This window comes from Cyprinodon tularosa, unplaced genomic scaffold, assembly GCF_016077235.1.
Source record: "Cyprinodon tularosa strain WSP-4 unplaced genomic scaffold, ASM1607723v1 ctg8, whole genome shotgun sequence".
NCBI lineage: Eukaryota > Metazoa > Chordata > Actinopteri > Cyprinodontiformes > Cyprinodontidae > Cyprinodon > Cyprinodon tularosa.
Genome location: NW_024039562.1, coordinates 2,938,996 through 2,962,008, shown reverse-complemented (window position 1 = coordinate 2,962,008; position 23,013 = coordinate 2,938,996). Strand labels below are relative to the sequence as shown.

Here is a 23,013-nt window from a genome sequence, read left to right as displayed (position 1 = left end):
CTAATCCTCTTCCGTATAGATGTGTAGGTTTGATAAAGGAAAACTAGCCTGAAAATAAAAATAAAAAAAGTATTTTAAGAATGCATTGTACCTTTTTAACCTTTTCAGTTGTGTTCAAGGGTGTAAAAAGTTGTGACAAAAACTGTATTCCACTTACATCCTTGCAGCATTCAGTGATTTGTAATAATTCATTCTCTGGCTCTAATTATCACTGTTAGAGTGAATGCAGACATTTATCAGCGTAACTGTCTGACACGGATATGCTAACCCTATGTTTGACAACCATGCTGTAGCTCTAGAGATGCAGTTATCCGTTTATAAAGTCTCCAATATTCACAGATTAGCTGGATCGGATGTTATCGGATGAATGATGCCAATCCACACAGCTTTGTTTTCATGACATATAGGGACATTTAATTGACTTGCATTAATTTTATGTGGCCTAACCCAGATCCTTACACTAAGCCTAACCTAACCTAAACTGAATTTACACCTTAGTCCTAAACCTACTGTAACCCCAACTCAAAGAACAGGACTTTACCATATAGGGACCAGTATAACCTGTAATTCCCTGCATGCAATATATTTTACAAAATACTTGCTCCAAATTGTAGGTAAAACAAAATCACACCTACACACACGTTTGTTCTGCTATATGTAGTGAGAACCATGTGTTGATTTCCATTGACTTCCATTGATTTTAAGTGATTTGTAACCATTTCTATGCCCTAACCCTAAAACTAACCCTTAATCTAACCTGAAAATTATCCCACATATTATTGTACATAATATGAATTATTAGCAAATAAAGTCTACATTTTAAGTAAAAATGAACAAACTACAGTTTAATGTAAGATGCACTGCAAACAATGTTGAAATGCAACATGTAGCAGCTGCCTGAAACTGTCTGTAAATTTCTGTGACTGCGATGCTGTGTATGATAGGCTACTAAAAAAAATGGCTGAATGGAATTATTGGATTGGTGTAATTTATTCATTACCTTATTCTGCAAATTAGTCAATATTGGAGTGCATCCCTAAGTTTTAGTCTATTTATTATTGTTAACATCATCATCATAATCATCATCAACATGCTCTTGCTTCATCTTAATTAATTGCATTGCATCTAATTGAGCTGTATCTCATAATGTATCTCATACAAAGTTGCTTGAGTCTGCAGTGAATCTCATGCTGTCAAATATAACAACTAAAAATACCAAGCAACTTTTTATTTTCTTTTTCGCATTGTAAGTAACTAGCACAGTATTAATGCTGTTTATAATGTGAGTGAAGCAGAGACTCTTTACTGCTGTTGCTTCTCACTCCACTTCAGCCTGGAGTGAATAAGGTTTGACATTATGCTGCTCTGACAGCCATCTTGTCCTTATTTGTTGTCACAGGGGATGGGACAGGGGATGGGACTTAAAGGGATATAAATTAGACCACTAACTACACTATTAGAGCAATAATTGTGTCCAAGCAATTTACTAGAGTGATTTGTGATTCAAGTCAGATCTCTGTACTTTGGAAACTTTTTCAGACATAAACCCCCTTGTTTGTGTTTTTTGGGAACAAGAGCTTGAATCTGATTTCCTGATGTTGAATGCATTTCTAATGGCATCTCTAGGTATCGATAAATATCCAAGTTATCAGATAAAATGTTCAGAGGTCTTAACTGTTTCTGAATGATGAGCTTACCAAGCCCTTCAATCTCATCATGGCAATATAATTTAAAAGTAAACTGTTGCCTATTACTAGAAGACTCAGGAGTAGTTTATTATTTTGCAATTCCTGTTTGTGTACTCATGCAGTTTGACCCATTGCTTACGGCCCGCTGCATGCACATCTGGCAGTTAGAGACCCAGAGTTTGTTTGTGTGTGGGTTGTTTGTTTCACTACTAAAGTGTACAATGATGGTAAAACACAGATTGGTAAGGAAGTTCTGCTTTTCATTGCAGGATTTTATGAAAAATAATGTTGTTACAAGGTGCTATAAAGAAAAAAAGACTACAAAATCTGCTGTCAATGTATCTGGGTTATTAGCATTGCAAGAGGGACAAAGACTGATTTTCCAGCGATAATAAACATTGTGGCATAAAAGAGATTTTGACATTTCTTAATCATCTCTAGAGCATTCAGGGTTGCATTTAAGCTTCAAAGGCATCAGTGTTGTGTTTGAATCAGAGTTTCACTCCAGTGACCCTCAAACCTTAATGGATTCTTTATAGGATGGTGATGTCATGATCCACCAGACTATTTGTGTTATTTTGTCAGCTCTGTATGTCACCTTGCTGCATTGTTGGGCAAAACTTCCCTTAGCTTCTCTATAAGCTTCTTATACAGTTGCAGCAAACACCTGTTCCTCAACTAAATAGGGCTGGAGAATTTAGAAAATGACATTCCTTTATTATTGTTGAATTGTGTAATAGAAACTGCCACTGATTGCCTCTGAAATCAAATTTTTATATTCAGTTTTAAATGATTATTGAAAGAACTGAAAGGTTAGAACCAGTTCTGATCGTTTTTCGATTCTTAGTTCCAGGTGTGACCATAAAAGCTAGTGGATGTCTATCCCATTGTCCAAGTATATTATCTTCCTAGTATTCAGTCTGTTTGCACTATAGATGTCTATTTTTCTCTTAACTCTGTAAGTTTGTCTTTGTATAATTCTTTAAAGTTTCCAATTAATTATGACCTTGCAGTAAGTGGCTCATGTCTGTACTTAAGTTCCTAACAAACAAAAAAATCACGACAGTTGAGACAAAAACAGTTATTATTTTTCTTATTATTAACCTCTTTCTCCCTTCTACAGTGTATATCTTTTTCAATTTCAAATGATTATGTTATATCTTTGTGAGTGGGTCATGGTGCATTAAAAACTTAATGAGATGGATTACCCTGTCCATGTGTTGCTACTCAAATTTGGTCTCAAAGATTTTGACAGATGTATGGTAAAGATTAAAAAGATTACAACTGTTTTAATGCAGAAAAAAATCATATGATTTAAAGGCAGAATTTGATTAAAAATAGAAAATGCAGAAATGTAGAATAAACCACTGTAATTGTTTATTCACTGTAATTGTGAAATTCGAGAAAATGGTCCTCACTATGGTTTTTCTACAAGTGCATATATGTGTATATATATATATATATATATATAAATCTAAAACAGTCAACAGCCTTCTCATTATCTGTAAAAAAAAAAAAGTTAATGAAAATGATGTTTATATTATGTTAGCTGTAAAGTCTGTCTAACAGTTTCAAATGTAAGCTTAAGCTTTCTCTATTTTCTAGTCCTTAAAGCCTAGTTTCTGTTCCTGTGCACATTCAAATGAAGTTTCTCACATGTATTTGATAAGAGGAGTAGTGCCACCTATAATGGAAAATCATTAACTGTGTTATGCAACTGTTGTTTAGGGCCAGTGCACCATCTTTGCCTTTGTACTCCATGTCTACAGAGGATATTTGACCTCTGAAACTAAAGTCACCACCTGGTTCAAAGCTTATAACTGACATTGTGACATTGGGTTTTGATACTCATTTATCCAAAATGAGCTTCTTGCTTCTAAATATTCTAAATATAAAAGCCTATCAAGAAAGGAACTATGTTCTGAGTAGTGCCATACTGAGAATGAAATCCTAGTCCACCTGTCATCAGTTTTCTGCATGACTCAGCAGATTCTCCATCTCTAATTAAATGGGGGGTATACTTTGACTATCTGAGCGCCTTACAAGACCTCCTTTGTGCTTGGTAATCTGTGAGGCTCCCATGCACAACCAGGAAGGGCTTAGTTATCCAAGCTGTCCCGTAGCAGATGATAGATCGGCGAGACTGATTTGATCGTTATCCTTTTCTTTCCATACAAATGTGGATCATGTTACAGTTGGCTACACCACGCACCTGACTGCTGTAAATTGAAACAGCATCAGTGTATGCTAGAAGGTGCTCCACAGGTGTGTTTCTACTGAAGGTAAATGCTGACTGAAAAGGTATGCAGAATAGTGCTCCCTTGTAGTATTCACTTTAAGGTGTTAAGCCTTGTTGCACATTTTGTTGTTTGACCATATGTCCAGATTAGTTGGTTCTGAACCATAGCACACATCTGTCCCTTTTTGTTCTAAAAATTCATTTTTTTGCATGCAGTTTTCCTTTGAATGCTTTAATTCTCGAAAACCTCTTAGAGAAAAATTAAATTATAAACTTTAAATATAGTGCATTAATCCCTTGCCCTTCTTTAAGCTGTTATCATATTCAAAGTATTAAAATTGTACTGAAGCAAGACAAATGTAGCAAAGTATCATTCTGTGGTGCAACTGTGAGGTTAAAGTCCAAAGAAGGAGTGTTATAAAACATGTTGACTCTTTTCTCTGTGAACGTCATTAAATCAGTTTCCGTTGAAATGTTTGCCTTTGCTGTTCAGTATATTTTATTCAAGTAAAGGCTGCTGTTATAGAAGTAAACGGCGTATGTCCTTGATAATTAGATGTGCAACAGTAGGAATGTACAAACAGAGGTTTTTAATGAATTTCTTTTATTTGTTTTTTCTTCTTTGTGACAAATGGAGCCTTTGACTTCCTTGATTCTGCCTTAAACCAAAACTCAAATAAAGGAAACCAGGCTAGTTTGCTGCATACTACAGATTCCAGAGAGTTGAGGCATTAACTGGCAATACAAACTAAAATTTACACACACAGTTCTCAGTTGTGTTCTTTCCACTGATATCCTGATTTTCTTGCTTTGGTATTTTGTACTGTAAAGTGATTCTGAGCATAGCCCCTTTAATAATTCACGATTTTAATATTGTATTGTAATCTCGGAGTCACTAATAGCTGACTCCTTAGTGAAAACAGAAGCATTATCTAGCTTTAGTCATTCTGGTACTTTATACAGTCCTTCTTAAAGGAAAATTCTGGTTTTTAACACTTTTAGCCCCTTTTCTGTAGTGTCCAGGATGAAATCGAATGATCGACACCAAAATTTTGACGATTGGTCCTGTCTCGGCTATTTGGCTCATGTAGAATACTCCCCTGGCTGCTTCAGAATGGCTTGCATAGTGCATGTCAGATAATGTCCTTAAAACAACCTTAAACGTTCTTTTTTTAAAATATGCTACTCACCGGGTCGTCAGCGCTGTTCAATGACGTTCCAAAAAAAGTTTCGTGAAGAAAAACCGTTCCTGTCTTGTTTTATTTAGCATTTAGTAAATCCCAGAACTATTTTTTCCGATACATCACAACCGCTTATAAACTTCCGCTTCCCGTTCGAATCTGAAGCGTTGCACACTCCAGACCACTAGTTGGCGACAATGTCTCTATATACTCCTCCTCAGTATATTCCGGTTCAAAACGGTATCCTCTACCTTCAAACTCAAAGTCCAATATGTCCTCCTCAAGAATCCACCTTTCGTATTCCATTTTCAGAGTTTTTTAAAGTGTTTAACAGAGACGTTAGCACCTCGACGTCGGAGTACACAGAGTGAAGCAGAAACACTTGGGCCTTGCGAAAAAACTACAACTAAGCGTAAACAGGCCCCGTTTCCGGTGGCGGAGGGATATTGACTATTCCAACAGAACTCAATGGGATTTACAAAATGCTAAATAAAACACTACAGGAACGTTTTTTCTTTACGAAACTTGTTTTTGAACGTCATTGAACAGCGTTGACGACTCGGTGAGTAGCATATTTTAAAAAAAGAACGTTTAAGGTTGTTTTAAGGACATTATCTGACATGCACTATGCTAGCCATTCTGAAGCAGCCAGGGGGGGGATTCTGCATGAGCCAAATAGCCGAGACAGCACCAATCGTCAAAATTTTGGTGTCGATCATTCGATTTCATCCTGGACACTACAGAAAAGGGGCTAAAAGTGTTAAAAACCGGAATTTTCCTTTAAGTTGGTATCTAAAACATATTCACATATTTCTAAATGTGATAAATGTGTCTATACAGTCACAACTTAAATTTCACAGTTTATGCTGCAGTCTATGATTTAGTAGCTCCATCAGTCTGCTTGTCCCTTAAGCCTGTACCTCATTTAGTTCTTCTCCTTTTGAGTTTTCTGTTGCAGTTGACTAAAGACATCTAAAACGGGAACTTAAACTAACTCCTCCTTCACAGACTCATCGCAACAAACGGAACAAATATTTTGTATTGTATTCAGTTTGTCATTCTTTGTCTTATCTTCTTTTGTTCTATATTTTATCTGCCTTTTATGCTGCCTCTTGGCCAGGTTGTCATTGTAAATGAGATTTTTTTTGTGTGTGAAATATCAAACCTTGTGGTTGTGTTTGACGTGTGTGTTTCATTCACCATGCCTTTACAGAGATAAGGCTACAATTTCAAACTTGAACTCGATTTGCACTGAAGCCTCAAAAACAATAAATCAGAGATTGATTTTTTTTTTTTTTTTTTTTTTTTTTAGCGCTAAAGACTCCAGACTTTATCTGAACTTTTTCAGAAAAATCATTACTCACAATTTATTAAGGAGGCACAGCAAGCTTTATATAAGCTAGAGTGCAGCACTAATTGTGGATGCTCTACCTCTGTGTGTTTATCTTTCAAATAAAATGTGGTTCAATCTAAAAGTTCAAGACAACACAACTAACTCAAATATAAAAAAAAAATGCTGTTCACCTTCCTCGTCTCTATAGAAAAAAATATGCCACAAGTTGTGATTGAAAATTTGAATCTAAATAAAGCCCAAAGTATATGGAGCAATATCCTATAGGTTGACCAGAATCAGCTATATTCCTTAAGTTTTTGCACACAAACAAGAAATATGATTTTAGTTCCCCTTCACTCTCAATAATGACATGACATGGTTGAATTAGTGCAAATATGCATGGTATCTATCTGTGCACTCTCTATGTTAAAGTGCTTATCAAAATGCAGTGGTGGAAAAAGCAAAAGTACATTTACTTGATTACTGTACTCAAGCACTTAAGCATTTTTGAGTATCTTTACTCTACTTGAGTATTTTTTGGGGGGCTACTTATAACTTTCACTTAACTACATTTCAAAGTCAATTATTATACTTTCTACTTGACTAAATTTGATGGAAGCTGTTAGTTACTACTTTCTTTTGGATCAGCTTAGGACCCTTAGGACTGAATTTGGACACCACTGTTTTAGAAATTTAATGACATTCCACAAATGGGAGAAACTCAGGGCAGATATTATTTGCAGTTTATAGGTTTTATTAAGGCTTTCGTTTCGCCATGTGGTCAAGTTATTCAATAGGATGAGTTCTCAAATCACAGTTAAAGTTTCCTTGTGGTATTAGATTCAACTTTAAACCTCTATTTCATAGTGAAAGCGGGGTTTGTTTTTAAATAGAAATAACAATCAAAATAGCTGTTCTTATTTTTTTGTGGCACTTATGTGCTAAAGTTCTTCACGGGTGCAGCAGAGTAGATCTAGGGGTCAGTACATCAGGTGGTTTCTGAAAGTTAAAGGGTTCTTTAAAATTACTTTAAAATTTAGACAGAAATGCACTGATATTACAACATTTTGTTTGTGTTTTTGAATACTTAAGTACTTATAAATGCATATACATTTGAATACTTAAGTATTTTCAAAAGTGAGTACTTCAATACTTAAACTTGAGTAGATGTTTGACAGAGTAACTTTTACTTGTAATCGAGTAAGATTTGACCATGACTATTGGTACTTTTGCTCAAGTACTACTGTTGAGTACTTTGTCCACCATGTGTCCGAATGACAACCATGGAGAAAGTAACTACGTATTTCTGACTGTTTTTTGAAAATAGCGCTGTGTAATGCTGATCTAAAGGTACATATCTGAACAGTAGAGATGGGAAGTAACGAAGTACAAATACTTTGTTACTGTACTCAAGTAGATTTTTCTGATATTTTTACTTTACTCTACTACTTATTTTTATGGCAACTTTTTACTTCTACTCCTTACATTTTTACACAAATATCTGTACTTTCTACTCCCTACATTTTAAAAAATTGGCTCGTTACTTTAGTTTTGAATCATTTCAATGGAGTTACCGTTATTATTTTTCACGTCATCAATACCAAATTCAATCTAATTGGATGGGAATCTACGTTGCATTTGACGCACCACTACAAGATGAATCGACAGATTCGCCGGTATTCATTCGCGGCAAATCATTGCAGCTTGGTGGCGGTGGCGTTAGCATAGTAGTATGGAAGACGAGATGATTGAAAATGAACACAACGGAGATCTAGTCCTATTGGCAGACATCCATTTAACATGTAGGCAACGGCATGAAAAAAGTGGTTTCTACTTTTACTTTTATACTTTAAGTAAATTTACAAGCCTGTACTTTGTTACTTTTACTTGAGTAAAGAAGTTTAATCAGTACTTCCACTTTTACCAGAGTATTTTTTAACACAAGTATCTGTACTTTTACTCAAGTACGGAAAGTGAGTACTTTTGTCATCTCTGCTGAACAGGATTCTGAGAGCAAAGCAAAAATGTGCCCTAATATTTCATGGTACCATGTTTAACTAATCCGAGCACATTGGCGCAAGGAAACCTCTGGCTTAATATAATCAATGGAAAGATTATATCATTACTGTATCTAACTGTAATTAATTCCGGAAGAATAGTGAGGATAGACAGCTCCATTAAGAAAAAAGCAAACAAAAATAAACCCTTTTAATTTAAAGAAAACACATTCTGAACGGCTTTTTAATTTAATTTGCAATATTTTGGTGTTAGAGACCCGCTTTAATAATCATGGCCTGTTTAAGAATTGTGTTCTGTGAAAAAAGACATTTGAGTCTCTAACTTCCTGGAGAACATTCTTTATAATTATACCTTTCTTTTATACACATAAATGATCCCTTAAGTCTCTTTTTTACGCTTATTGTGTCAAACCTCCCTCATCAACTTCTTTAGTTGAAGGTACTAATTTTTACTGTGATTTTGAATCATCTTCAGACTAATGTAATTTATGTTTGTCATAATGTAAGTATGATTGTGTTTTTTATCTGAATAAAAGGTCAGCATAAGAATTTCTCATCCTTTACCATCTACTCTTATCTTTCCATTCTTGAAATGTGAAGGTTACTGGTAAGCTTTTAAGTGGCTGACCCGACTTGGCAGGATTTAACAGTATAAACTGCTTTATGAATCATTATCTAGCGATATTGTGACACCAATGTTTACACTGCTGTTTAATCTGAAAGCATCTTCTTACCATATGTACAACATTTAGCCGTTGCAACTTAGCTTCAGTCAGCATGTGGTGATTATTAATGATGTGCAACGATGCAGTAAGTGCTACAGAAAAGCCACTTTACTTTAACAGATCCATTGTTGTTATTACACAGCAAACCACTCATGTGCTGTTAAAAGTGTATGAGGCTGTGAAGACATCCTATTGGCAGGACATGGGTTGGAAATATTTAATGAGTTGCCACGCTGTTGTTACAGTGCTGCAAGAGATTAATTTGCTCAGACTCTAAAAGCCTCTAATGCCTACATCTCTCTGGAAGGATCATGATTTACTTTATGGTAACAACAGCGCAGGGAGGCAGACGATGGGGAGAGTCTGCTGTGAGAATGAAATGCTATAAAGAATAAACATAATCTTCGAGATGGCATTTTGGCTGAGATGAAGTAAGTTTTCTCCTGGAACATCCTCAGAAAATTCTGTTAGTCATCATGTATGCTTCATCACACAACATCCATACTTTGGTTTGGTTTAGTAAACGCTGATAAACTTACAGCTCCACAGTTTTATTTATAAGAAATTCTAGCACTGTAAGTTAACATCCCATCGTCAATATTTTCTAAAATTTTAAAGCATGTCTTATTCCATCTTGATTATTTTTAATAAATGACTTGTTTAACCAAAACCTCAAACATGATGCCCTGCTACTCAACTTTTTTTTTGTGACACTGTCTATTATCCTGCTAAAAGGGACCAAATGTAATAAAGAATGATGGTCGCATGAGAGGGTGAAGATCATCTACAAAAAAAACTAAGCATGAATATAAGTACCATCTACATGAAAGACAGCCTGCAAAAGCTTTCTTATATTATTGCATACATCTGTCTGAATAGTGCATAAACAAATGGGTTTATAGCTAGACCATATGAGCAGGCCCTTCCATCTAACATCTAGCCATTGTAATATAGGGGCCTCATGTATAAAGTGCTACCATACTGAATATATGTCCATGATTTATAAAATTATAATGCTTTAAATATAATTTGGTAGGTGGACACTGGATTTCCCAAGTAGTTTCTTGAGCTGAGTTTGATTTTCAACAAATTTGGACATATAAAGGAAAGGTGGTTGGTAACAGGTCTACAGTATATACGTACACAGTTTTATACATCTGTCTTTTTTTTCCAACTGTAAGTTTTGAGATTTCCCTTTGCTGCCAACTTTTTGTATGAAAGCTGTGCAGGTTTTTATTCATGCGGCTGCTGATCCTTTTTCCTAGCCTGGGTGCCATTCCGAACTTAGTCCCGCCCACATCGTTTGAGGTCGGGAAGTTCGGTCTGGCATCGCTCAATAGTAGCACGAGTATGCTCGCACAATATCTGGCGGGCCAATCAAATTGTCAGGGCGGGCTTTATACGATGAGGGACAGATGATCAACAGTAACGTAATCAACCACGTCACCAAAGCGCGCTTGGGTGACGACAACAATGGCTGCCGCTGGAGAGTTGAGGTGAGTAGATTCTGCTATTAGGTCTGTTCTAGAAGATATCGACAGCAAATTAATTTTAAAAGAGGAACAGAGAAACGCGATCAAGGCTCATCTTCTTATTCTAGGCGTACAACTGCTCGCTTTGATTTTTGTTGACAACAACTATGCGTCGCTTAACATACGTCATGCACTCCGTTGCTCTTATTGGTTGTAGGTCTATCCAATTGAGTAGAGAGCCATTTTTTTTCCTGGTTCATTCGAAACACGCTTCATAATCACAGCTCTATGGAGCAGTATCAGACTCATATTCTGACTAGAATTGAGTAGGACTACGTCAGGCTACCCTTTTCCTGCTTATAACACAAACTCTGAGATCTATTCATTTGTGGCCTAAAACAATAAAATTTTACATGATTACTAAGATAAACATATAATCTCTGCTTTTTGGTTGTTGGAATTTTATTGGCTTATCGTTCTACCTTTAGATAACAAAGCGGATGTTATCATTTAAATCAGTCAAGGTTATTTCATTGCCTGTGCAGGTTCTCAATCATCCAGGTCACAGCAACCACATACAGGTTTAAAACAAAGGCAACAGGAATCCAGGAGTCTTTTTTTAATTCTTGTAGTTTGCACTTTGTCAATTGAAGCACTGCTGTTTATAAGCGGTTTGAGGTCCATCTTCCAAGGATGATTTAAGTCAGACATATAAAACAACAGATTAATAATAATAATTTTAGAAAAACTGTTTGCTTTAGTTGTAAGACAAATAATGTTATTTCTGCAGTTATGCTGTGTTCCTGGACTGCAGTTCTCACATAAATTCAGAAAAAACAAAGGGAGCCGTACAAAGATGTTTTAAGAGGTATTGTGTCTGGCTTAAAAACACTAAAGCGGTTACTTTAATGGCCAGTTAATGCCTGTAAAAACCATAGCTTAGTGCTGCAACCACTTTGATGAAATAATTTTGTGTTCTTGGATTTACAGATGGAAAGGTGTTTGAAATTTTACTCCTTCTTGAGTTATACTTCCACAAACAGAACTGTCTTCATTATTAAAGTCTGAAGGAGGTGGCCTTGGTTCCCCAGTATATATTACCTTAAAAATGTGAAAAAGTGATACAGTATATTCCTCCCAAGGACTGATAACTTTAAAGAGGTGAATACAAACTCTCAAACACCCTTATGGACTCTGTATAACACTGTCTTTGGGTTTGTTTCCCAGCACCTACATTGGCTCCTCCAAACCTAGTTATACATTTTTAGGGTTTGCTAGGTTGAAGATAGCATTATATAAATTAAAGCACCTTGGCACAAGGTGCCTTTCTCCATCTGATATTCTCATCACTAAGGGTGTTTGAAGTCTGCTTCGGTTCTGGTTTCCCAAATAAGCCACAGTGTGTAAAGGAAGAAAGTTTAAACAATGAAAGCCAGATGTGCTATGAAGGTGTTTTGAAACCTGCATTGTCTTGCAGGTTTTTCAGACAAACATTTAGTACCTGTTCTCAAGCCCTTCTTTATCTAGGCATATTTTCCTTTAGCTGGTACTAATGTTCACTTTTCAAACATAACTTGTCCTGGTGGTTTTCTGGGAGTGTTAGGGTTAGGGTAGGGCATTATATAATTAGATTAAACTGAGTTAAAACCCACTTATTGCACTTAAATGGACATAAAGGGGGATTCTACATTTTTATCAGTATTCCCTAATGTAGAGATTCAGTCAGAAGTTCTAGATAGTACATCTGTGTTTTTTATCAGTGCACTGTCACTGCATAAAGAGAGCATTCTGACCAAAATACCTTCAGATGACTGATTTTTAGAAAAAAAGGCAGAAACAAAAAAGGCAGAGAGCTATTTTTAGGTGGCGTTTAGAAAGATTTGAATGCATCATCTCTGCTTCTCTTTTTTGTTTGAGTTAGAACTGATAAAGAGTAGATAACCATGCACTGTGGGACTGTTTGCATGCTTCTAGTTCTTATGGGAAGGGACTGACCTTGAGCTACAGCTGTTTATCTAAAGCGTGCAGCATCTGGCTGTTATGATCGGTGCTGGGGTCTGTGACAACACGAGAACAATACTTGATTCTAAGAGGGGGCAAGCATTTATGATCTCTTTTGACTAATACATTTTTTTATCAAAAACATTTTATTTGGAACATGCGTTGCAGAATTTATTTTGTTAAGACTGAACCTGACTGTATTTGATGCAAAACAAACACTACCAGGTTAAGTAGTTTGACGAAAAATGGATGGATGGGTTTTTCATTTTATTGTACATTACTTTGCAAAGGCAGTGACGAAATGTGCTTGATGCCAGGGGCTGATGTGAGTCAAAAAGACCCCTCTGTTTTTCATTGTGAACTTATCCATTCATGTAAAGCTGAAATGGTTCATATTAGGGATTTAAAAGTTATGGAATTGATGTTTATCAGAAATTTTTAAAAATGTGACTTAGTAGAGCATAGAGGGTAAATTTTTTGTAGAACATAGAGGAAGAAGAAAGATGAGAAAATATGTCAAAACACATTTTTCTAATATTTATGTCTGTTATTTGTTTGTTTTTAATAATTTTTGAGATATCATTAATGTACCTATGTTTAACCCTTTTTGTGTTTTATTGGACTAATTAGAGAGCAATATATGAAACTTAAAAAAAACCGAACACACTTATTTTTGCATTCAAATTTCTATTTTGGTTTCAATTAAATGAATTCAAAAGGCTGTCTGACAGTAGCTGCAAATAAAATGGTTCTTAAGGCAGAGATATTCTTGGGTATATCAATGATATTTCTTTCTCATTCAAGGGGCTTTTGCACACATTAATCTAATCCTTAAAGAGAGACTTCAGTGCTCAGCCAAATAGTTTATAACAGCTCCCAAAGTGAAGCACATACTAGAAGAACACAGTTGTCAGCTAAAATGGACTCCTTATCTTGAGCTGTAGGCTGTAAAGTTGCTCTCTGTATACTTTCTTAAAACTCAAAAACACACTGAATACCAAAACACCATGATGGAGTAGTTCATTCACCAGTTTCTAAGGTGTATTCTGTTACTTCTTTCGGAATCACTTTTGCAGTCCAAAAAGGATTTTGCCTCTCAAAAAGATCTTTACACTTATTCTATAGATTAATATAAATAATTTCAGGATGACTAGTAGTTTTTCTTGAAACAGTATTTTTTTTCAAAGTGCCAAGAAACTGTAGGCTACTTAAAGTTATTTGTAAGTACGTATCTTGTAGACTGACATTACAAAAGATTATAATTTTTGTTTAGATATTTTTTGCTGGACTGATTTGTTGGTCTGTTTTTATAATAGTATAAATTCTTAGTCATCCGGGACATTACAATCCTTAAGCCCCATTTACACTACCCTTGAAAAACCGATCCAGGCCGAGCTTGGATCGGTAACCAGGCCAAGCTCAGTTTTGACGACCGTTCACACGTCACACTTATCTCGGTTATCTCGACTCCTTGACTCCTCGCCTCCTAGTGACGATGTGCGGTATTACTGCTAGGATTGAAGGAGGGACTCAAGCAGCTGGTGGCGGTAATGCACCAAACGCTGTTTGTCAACCGCCGTAAAACCCAAGAAGAAGAAGACGAAGGAGGAGGGAATCAAGCAAATCAAAATGGCGGCGCCCGTCACATTCAGAAAGTTATGCTTGATTATTATTGCTGTACTTCCGTGTTTGCGGTGGGTCAGGCGAAGACGGCAACCTTGCGCGGATGTACTTGAGAAAGTCGGCTTTTGGGAAGCCGACTTTCTGGAATGGAGTGTGAATCGGCATGTTCAGCCAGTCGGCGATGACGCGTTCTGCTCATGCGCTCTTGTTATCAGAGAACCGAGCCAGGAAAAAACCGAGCCGAACCCACCTCGGGAACTGGTCTGCAGTTAGCGCGGTCCGGTTATGTCTATCTCGGTTCAGTTCAGGTTGTTTCCGTTCACACACGACAAGTTATCTCAGTTACTGAGCTCGGACCGGTCTCGGCTCAGTTTTTTAAGGGTAGTGTAAACTTGCCTTTATTTACTAATTTGCCAGAGTTGCTCATGAGTTAGGACTTCATCATGTATATGATTTGTTTGCCACTTTTTTTCTGTCTCAGTCATTGTGTACTTCGGCAAAACACTTTGCCCAACTTGCCTGTTGTTAGTCAAGGCCCAGTGGCACTGATTGTAAGGCAGGCCAAGGACAACTGTGGGTACAATATAGCTTACCACAGCCAGTGTGTGAATGGGTGAATAACTAGGTTCGTTTTCATCAGCTTTTTCCACCTTGCTTAGGGCTGGGTATTGTTCAAAAATTTTCGGTTCCGGTACCAATACCGATACCTTCACTTCGATACCGGTTCCTGAACGATACTTTTTTCGATACCAGTTTTATAATATCAATTCGAGGAAAAAAAAAGAAAATTACACAACATAAAAAAGTACAAATCTTGAGTTTTATTTTAAGCTCTGATTTTTCCATTTACATTTTTCCTCTTACATAAAAAAAAAAAAAATCAGTGTCTAATATTCACTGTTAGATTGTGAGGACCTTTTTACTTAGCAGTTTTCCCTTAGAAAAATGACCATGTCTGACAAACAAGCCCGTTGAATGGGATCCTACTGACAGTGCACCGCTGGTATGTGGGGGTCTGAGTGGCTCCGACAGAAATATTGGAAGGCAGGATGAACTGACTGCACCGATTAAGTTTTCAGGTGGATTTTCCCACTTAAAAACATAATAAAACTACTTTATTTCCACTGATCACAGCAAATATAGCTGCAAGGCAAATAAAGGATAGAGTAGCTCCGCCCAACGCGCGTCAGACCCACTTTTCGACCGCGCAGCCAGAGCAGCAAAGCTTCTTCAGCCGTGCGTCAGAAGCTGGTACAAGCAGCAAAAAAGAAGCAGCAGACGTGATTTTGCTGGCACTGCTGCGTCCGGTTTGAAAGCAGCATTCTCCATGAGTGTCTCGCATTATTCACTCCGCTCTGGCTTTGCTCTGCCCACGGGCTGCTGAGAGGAGGATGGTCGCGCTGGCTGCGGTCCGCTCTTCTTGCAGTCAAACACCGAGCGACTTTCTGCTCTTAAATTATTTCCGTGCACGATGTATTGCATTGCGCACTATTAGCATCAGTCTTAATAAAGTGAAGCCGCACGTTTGACCTGGGGGGCATTTTAAAGGGGTTCCGCGACACTCACAACCAGTTCACATGAACCCTGGCTGTAGGCGGGACCACCTGTGTATTTTTCCTGGATGACGCAATCACCTTAAGTGTTACAGCCAATCACCGAAACTTGGTACCGAAAGACGAGGCATGTTTCGATACTCTGTAGAACCGAAGCATTTCGGTCGGTACCATAAAAGTACCGAAGTTCGGTACCCAGCCCTAACCTTGCTTAAGATGTTTTTTGTCTTTTGCAAAAAAGGGTTGATGTGCTAAACCGTTGATGGAAACCGTTTTTTTTTGTGTTTTTTTTTTTTGTTTTTTATTAGCTTTGACTTTTACACCAATTACTGTTTAGTTTGTTCTGCTGTCGGCGTCTTCCCTTTACTACAGCTCCATTGCTAGCTGGCATGTTAATGTTAGGAAAACCTCTCAGATTGCAACATACTGAATAAAACTTTAGTCCATTACGGATCTTTGGTCAGTGCTAGATTGCAGACTTTTTTTCCTATTTTTTACAAACATGGGTGACAACATAATAAGAAAGAACACGTTGGATGCTTTTGCGCTGCTTGGTTAAGTGGCTTCAAACCATTGGAAAAACGTAAATATGCATTTCCTTTTTTTTACTTTTAAAAGTTTGCTTAAAATCTGAATTTCATTTGAACGGCAACTTGGCTACTGATTACAATTTGAAGCCATTTGGAGTCCTCAGACGTGATAAATGCCCTATAGAAGGCAGTTTTTCTCTTCTTTTTGGAAGGAATCTAACCTCCCATTTAAACAGTTTCTTCAGACTTCACAATTCAGTTTACGTGTAGAGATTAATGGTGAAACTTGGAAATGATTTCCACTTTGATTGGCCTAAGCTTTAACAATGTGATCTTTTTCTTATCAGTAAATATGTAAAACATAAGGCCTATAATCTCTAATGAAACCCTTTGATATGGACAATATTAGTTAATTTACTATTTGCAGTTTAATATAGGATTAATATAACTACAGTTTGATTATTTGGAAGTAGTTATAAACTAACAGGTGTGCTGCACCCTTTTGGCTGTCGCATGTCAGTGAGAGTGCAACCGGAAGCGCCACTATTCTCCAGCTGCCACTGGAAGGGCCACTACCAGATGCCGATGCCTCTAATTTAGCTTGGCACCACTGGAAAAATATGTGGTACTGGAGAAAAAAGTTGCACCATCCCACAGGGATAACTGTAACGTTGAGAGGTCTGTCAAACTAAATTAATTTACAAATATGGGGGAACTTAAAAAAAAAAAAAAACTGATGAAACTGATAAATGATGACATCACACTGCATACACAATGACACAGTGACTACTGTATCTTGTTAAGACCCTGGAGAGAAAAAGTAGATTGTAAGTCCTGTTTTTAGGATAAAGTCAATCTTGCATTTCTTTTGGAAAATGAGATCCTAGATTCTAAAGAAAGAGGGGATAGTCACACATTCCAGGTTGCCGGAAGTCAGGAGAAATTCAGGATTCCATATTTTCTCCTAGGCTGGTCCTCCACAATCAACACGGTCATCTTTTTGGTAAACACAAAACTGACAAGCTTATATATATGATGATTTAATTTTTCAGTATTACCTGCCCATACTGCCAAAGGTACTGGAGCCCAGTTTAATAACCCTGTAACTGTTCTGTATTAGCAAACAAACTTAACACACTATTTTAAGAAGATAAGAGACATAATCAATAACATTTAAAAAAATGTCTTGATATTTCACTTTATATGTGATAAATCTATAAAATATATGATATTCATGCTCTAAAGTGAATAAATAAAAATATTAAAATTTTTCACAATGCTTAGTTTTAGATGTAACAGCTTTATGAACTAAAGGTACAACTTGAAAATCTGATATTCTTCTACTTCCCCAAATGGGAACAAAGAATCAGATCCAAAAGTCATCTTTTGTTGCACATTTTCTTCTTTTTGAGTTTTTGAATACATCCCATTCTAAGTGTTCTGTTGAGCACAAAGAAGTATTTAATATATATTTTTTAAAGAGTAGAACTTTTTCCTAGTATAAAATATCAAAAGGTAAAGACTGAACACATCTTTGAATGTTTTCAGCATCAAAGAAATACTGCTGGCATCGATGCAGCTACCCTGTTTAGTTTTCTCTCTATTGATCGCAATCCATCAGTGTATTGTGTTATCACTCTGCTACAGATTTTTCGTTATTAAGAGTGTGGGCTTTATTGTCAGTGAATCAAATTAGCATGTTTTGCTCCATCTGCCTTTACTCGATTTACTTTTAAACTTTTCTTTAAAACAGCACATGCATATAGAAACTCTTACCCTCTGTGTCTGCCAAAAGGAGATTTAGCTTGTTTGTCACCTCAGGAAAGTAATGGCCAGTTGGCATGTCTGAAATCTCTTTTCAAAGGACAAAATTAAATTTCAACTTCTATTAGGATGCATGCTAGGGCTCTTCACGTGACAAATTGATTTAATAAATTCCCTTTTTGGGCTCTTGTCTGTTAGCTCTCTTCTTCCAAAGATGGCTTTGTAATAGATGGGTGGCCTCTTGTTTCAAACGGCCACATAAAGGTGGTGTTCCATATCAGGCCATTATAGTTTTAACACCACGCACACCTCAGATAGACACTCCGGCTAAACGGACCTTTTAACTCCTCACTTTGTTTGTGTTCAGCATTAGCATCATTCAAAACTTTGATCATAACCTCACATTAGCATTCCATGTAAACCTCCTGCTCCTTTTCCATCAATCCAAATGCATAATGACCACAACTTAAGTGTAATGAGATAATAATCATGTCTCAAGTATTTATTGTGTTTCTTCATTATGAGTAGCTGGTAACGACACTGAAGCCTTAAGTGGTATTTTTTCCGAAGGGAATAATAGCTTGAGAAGGGGGAGGTGAATCTCTTCTCTTGCTCATTGCCTGTGGACATTGGCCTGCTTGAAAAAGAGTGCTTTAATGACAGACGGGCCCTTTCTGTGTGACAGTCAGGCAGGCAGTGACATTTAACAGAGACAGCCAGTTAAAACTGATGGCACTGCTATGCATCAGCCATAGTCCTAGGCTTTCCATCAGCGACAGGAAGGATTCAGCTTTCTGGAAGCTTCAGTGTTTCCGCACGTGATGACCCTGAGAGAAAAAATAGTACAATGGGCATGGTAAAAATAGAGGTTTGTTTGCATTTCTTTAGCAACATGACACAATAATGTTGTTTTCTTTCTTTCTTTTTTTTTTTAGTGAACACACTATCCAAGAATATAAATCCTGGTAGAGTTTTAGGATGATGTTTAGTTTTGGCATTCCTCTTTATCTTTCATTTGCTTGTTTTTGGGGGTGGTTTCAAGAAATTACATATTCAGGGTTGCATTGTTTCCTTGAATATTTAAGACCATGCTCACCTTAATTTTCCTTGGCTTTATCTTTTCCTCTTACATTTGGGTTACTTAGCTTGCTGCAGACATGATAGATTGTGCACCCTAGAATCCTTTGGGTATATTTGATAAAGAAACAGATGCAGTGCATTGGAGCTACAGTGTACTATGATGGCTTTGCCTGTTATTCCCACATCAAACCTTTTTTTCCCGTCATGCACTGCTTACATTTCTTCAGTAGTACAGCAGAACTGAGTCAGAATTGGCCGGACATGCCATTTTTCACAGGTCTGTTGACAATAGCAGTTGTGTCAAAAACCAGCAGTTTATTAATTTTCCTTAGTTTATATTTTCTTTAAGGTAGTTTCATTTTCGGATTCTTTACCCAAACAGATAAAGAATACAATTCAACAGATCAAGGGGTTTAGGGTTGAGAGTGCTTTATTTTATATTTAACTCAACCTTTGTCAACCTGTATTTTCTAAGCAGTTTTCTTTCTAGCATATTAAAATTTTGGTGTTGCTTTGCCAATTCATAAATACCTTTAATTACCCGCTATTGTTTACAATAGTCTTGTTTCATAGTGCCTAAAAGTGGCCACATGCAAATAATTATTTTATAGGCAGACATTATGCAAATCATTTTTTAAGTTGAGAACTTTTTTATGCTTAAACGTCCGACTTATTGGTTTGTTTCAAGATAAGTGTAAAGCAGTGGCGGCTGGTTCAAATTCAATTCAATTCAAAATAGACGTATACTAAAAACTAATCAAACATATATTAAGTTATCACAAAAGTATACTTATATGAATACCAAAAACAAAAACATTATAAAAACACTTTATAAAAACAAAACATAATTTCATGGGAAAACATAATTTTTATGTTTTTGTACATAGGTTTTGCCCTCCTTAGGCTTGGTGAAGGTAAATCTGTGTTTTGCATGGTCCAATGGGGTGTCACAGACCTAAAAAAAAGATCCGCCAGTTCAGTAAAAGAGAAGCTATTAGTCAGCTTGATACTTTTCTTAATATATAAAAATTATTTATTTTTCTGAGAAGTTCTGAGAGTTATATATCAGTAAGTGTAGTTTTGGTATTTTTGGTGGAGTGAAAGTCCACTATATTATTATATCTTCCATGTGAATCCCAGATTGTTCATTCTTCATTGCCTTTTCACAAAATGCTTTACATCAGTCCTACCTGTCGGAGAGGTGTTTTTTTTTCTTTTCTTACAGTGTCCTGTCTGGCGATGTGACTATAGGAATAGTTGCCTTGATGCCAAAAAGAGACCAACAGATTTTACTTTCACAAATGAGCAGAATGGCTATCACCATATTGTTGATTTATGCATATCAATTGCTGTATTATAATTATTCAGTGAGTTTTACAGATTTACAGATTGAGCTTTCAATTCATATAGTGGCATCTGGCTGTTTTCCTTTAATGTTACTTTATACTTTTATACTCTCAGTAGTTTTTGGAGCACCTACTTTTTCACTTTTACTTGAGTAAAGAGGTCAAGTGGATGCTTCAACTTTTAGCAGAGTTATTTTAAACTGCAGTATCTATACTTCTACTGTACTTAAGTAACAAATGTGTATACTTGTGAAACCACTGTTAAAATCTATATATATTATTTATGATTTTTCCCCTCCACATCTAGGGAGCGCCCCCTTTGGGCCAGCAGCCTCTAGTGTAAACTCTGTACTTCAGGACATGATAATTAAAGTGGCCAAATCAAGTCACCTTGCAGTTGCTGTCATTAAAGACAGTTGAACACTGATCTAAAAGCCTTCTTTGGAAGAAGCAGCTTGGAAATTCAACAGACTGGCAACTAATTAAAGGATATAAAAGTTTGACACATCCATGAATAATATAGCTCTGCAGCTTTATTTCAAAATGCCAAATTTTAGCTTATCTTATTGATGTTATTTCCTCCTATATTGTTACGACCAATCCATACTTTTGCATTCCATAAAGTTGAAGTCTTTATTCGTTGATGCTCACATGAATTAAGACTTACATTAATCCAGAAAGTGAGAGAGTCCTCATACATGGCTATTTTTTTTCTCAGTGTAAAAATTCTGTTTTAGACAAGACACTATCTGTCATATTACTAAAAGCGTCCTCTAGCAGTTTTCTTACAACTGATTTGATGATACAAAGTGACTTCAACCTAATCTGTCCACATGGCTGATAGAAAATGTGTTGCGATGAGTTATAGTGAAATGTTCTAACCTTCATCTCCCACACAGAGACAAAACCTGTGGAAGCATACAGGAGGGATGTAAATATTACTGATTTAACAGGATCTGTGGGTTTGATGTTTATGCTGACACTGAACACATACATAAAAAACTGCTGTAATAGAAATAATATTCTTAAATGAGATCCTAGATTTTTTAGAATCTAGGATCTCATTTTCCAAAAGAAATGCAAGATTGACTTTATCTTAAAAACAGGACTTACAATCTACTTTTTTCTCCAGGGTCTTGACAAGATACAGTAGTCACTGTGTCATTGTGTATGCAGGGTGATGTCATCATTTATCAGTTTAATCAGTTTTTTTTTTTTAAGTTCCCCCATATTTGTAAATTAATTTAGTTTGACAGACCTCTCAACGTTACAGTTATCCCTGTGGGATGGTGCACCTTTATCTACAGTACCACATATTTTTCCAGTGGTGCCAAGCTAAGACAATTTACTTTACAATAAGAAAAAAACAATTGCATTGGCTTATTTCAAGTGGATATTATCTAATTATCTTATTTGGTGAGTAAAAATACTAATTCCATTTGCCATTAATTTCAGTTACCTACTTAAATGAATTGTAAATACACTTAATTTCAGATTTTGTTAAACTTATTTCTATAAATTGATTGACATTGCCAATCTTTGGGAAAACATTGTCGTAAATAGAGATTTTCAGAGAAAGCTGTCCTTTTTGAACTATTTTAGGTTCCATAATGCTTCCTGACTTTTCATGAATAGATTGTCTTTGTCATAAAAGTGCAGATTTTAATTATTTTCTTAGTTACCGAAAACAGACCCTGCACCCAATGAAAATCACAAAGTGTATCAAAAATAATTTTCACCATACATAGACAAAATACAATATCACTATTTGGTTATTATTTTACTGGCTTTTAAATATGATCATATTTGGCCTTTAAATGGCATGCTTCTTAAAAATAACATGAAAACAAATAAAATTTAACTTGGCTCAATCTGAACACATCAGATAATATCTTGCCTGTTTCATATTCCTCTGTAAAAGAGGGACTGTAGCGAAAATAACATGAAAGAAGTTCTGGGTGTGGCTGCTTATAGAGTTAATTATAGCAGGAGACAGTAGAGATGTGATTCAGAGTTTTATGCTTGGCCACTCTGTGATTATTTCATCTTTGATTGCAGGGCTCTAAGACAGTAGCAAAAATACAGCACCTGCTGGGGTGAAAATGTTAGGAAGATGCTAAACACTCCACTCCTCTTTAGTTTGTATCTGATGTGTTTAACAGAAATACTAGCATTTCGTTTAGAAAGGTATAAGTAAGCACCGTATTTGAAATCATTACTGTCATATTTTCTTTATCAGCTGTCACAAAATATGCCAGATTGAGTAATGACTGTGTTATAGAAGGATATTTAAGCTGCTTTATCACCCCAAGATTGCTGAGTGAAGCCTTACAGAGAGGGAAACAGCATTTGATTAAACCCTCCCTTCCTCCTTCTTGAGCTTCAGACGGCCCCTCCTTATATTACTGGATAACGCAGAGTTAAATGCTCTCATCTGTAACTGTAGAGTTCAGTGTGGAC

At 36.2% G+C, this 23,013-nt stretch overlaps 1 protein-coding gene across 13 annotated transcripts in view; it reads left to right on the top strand.

The window, feature by feature from the left end:
- LOC119774102 (membrane-associated guanylate kinase, WW and PDZ domain-containing protein 1-like) overlaps positions 1-23,013 on the top strand; it is a 138,890-nt gene that overhangs the window by 1,339 nt on the left and 114,538 nt on the right. The window lies entirely within an intron of this gene.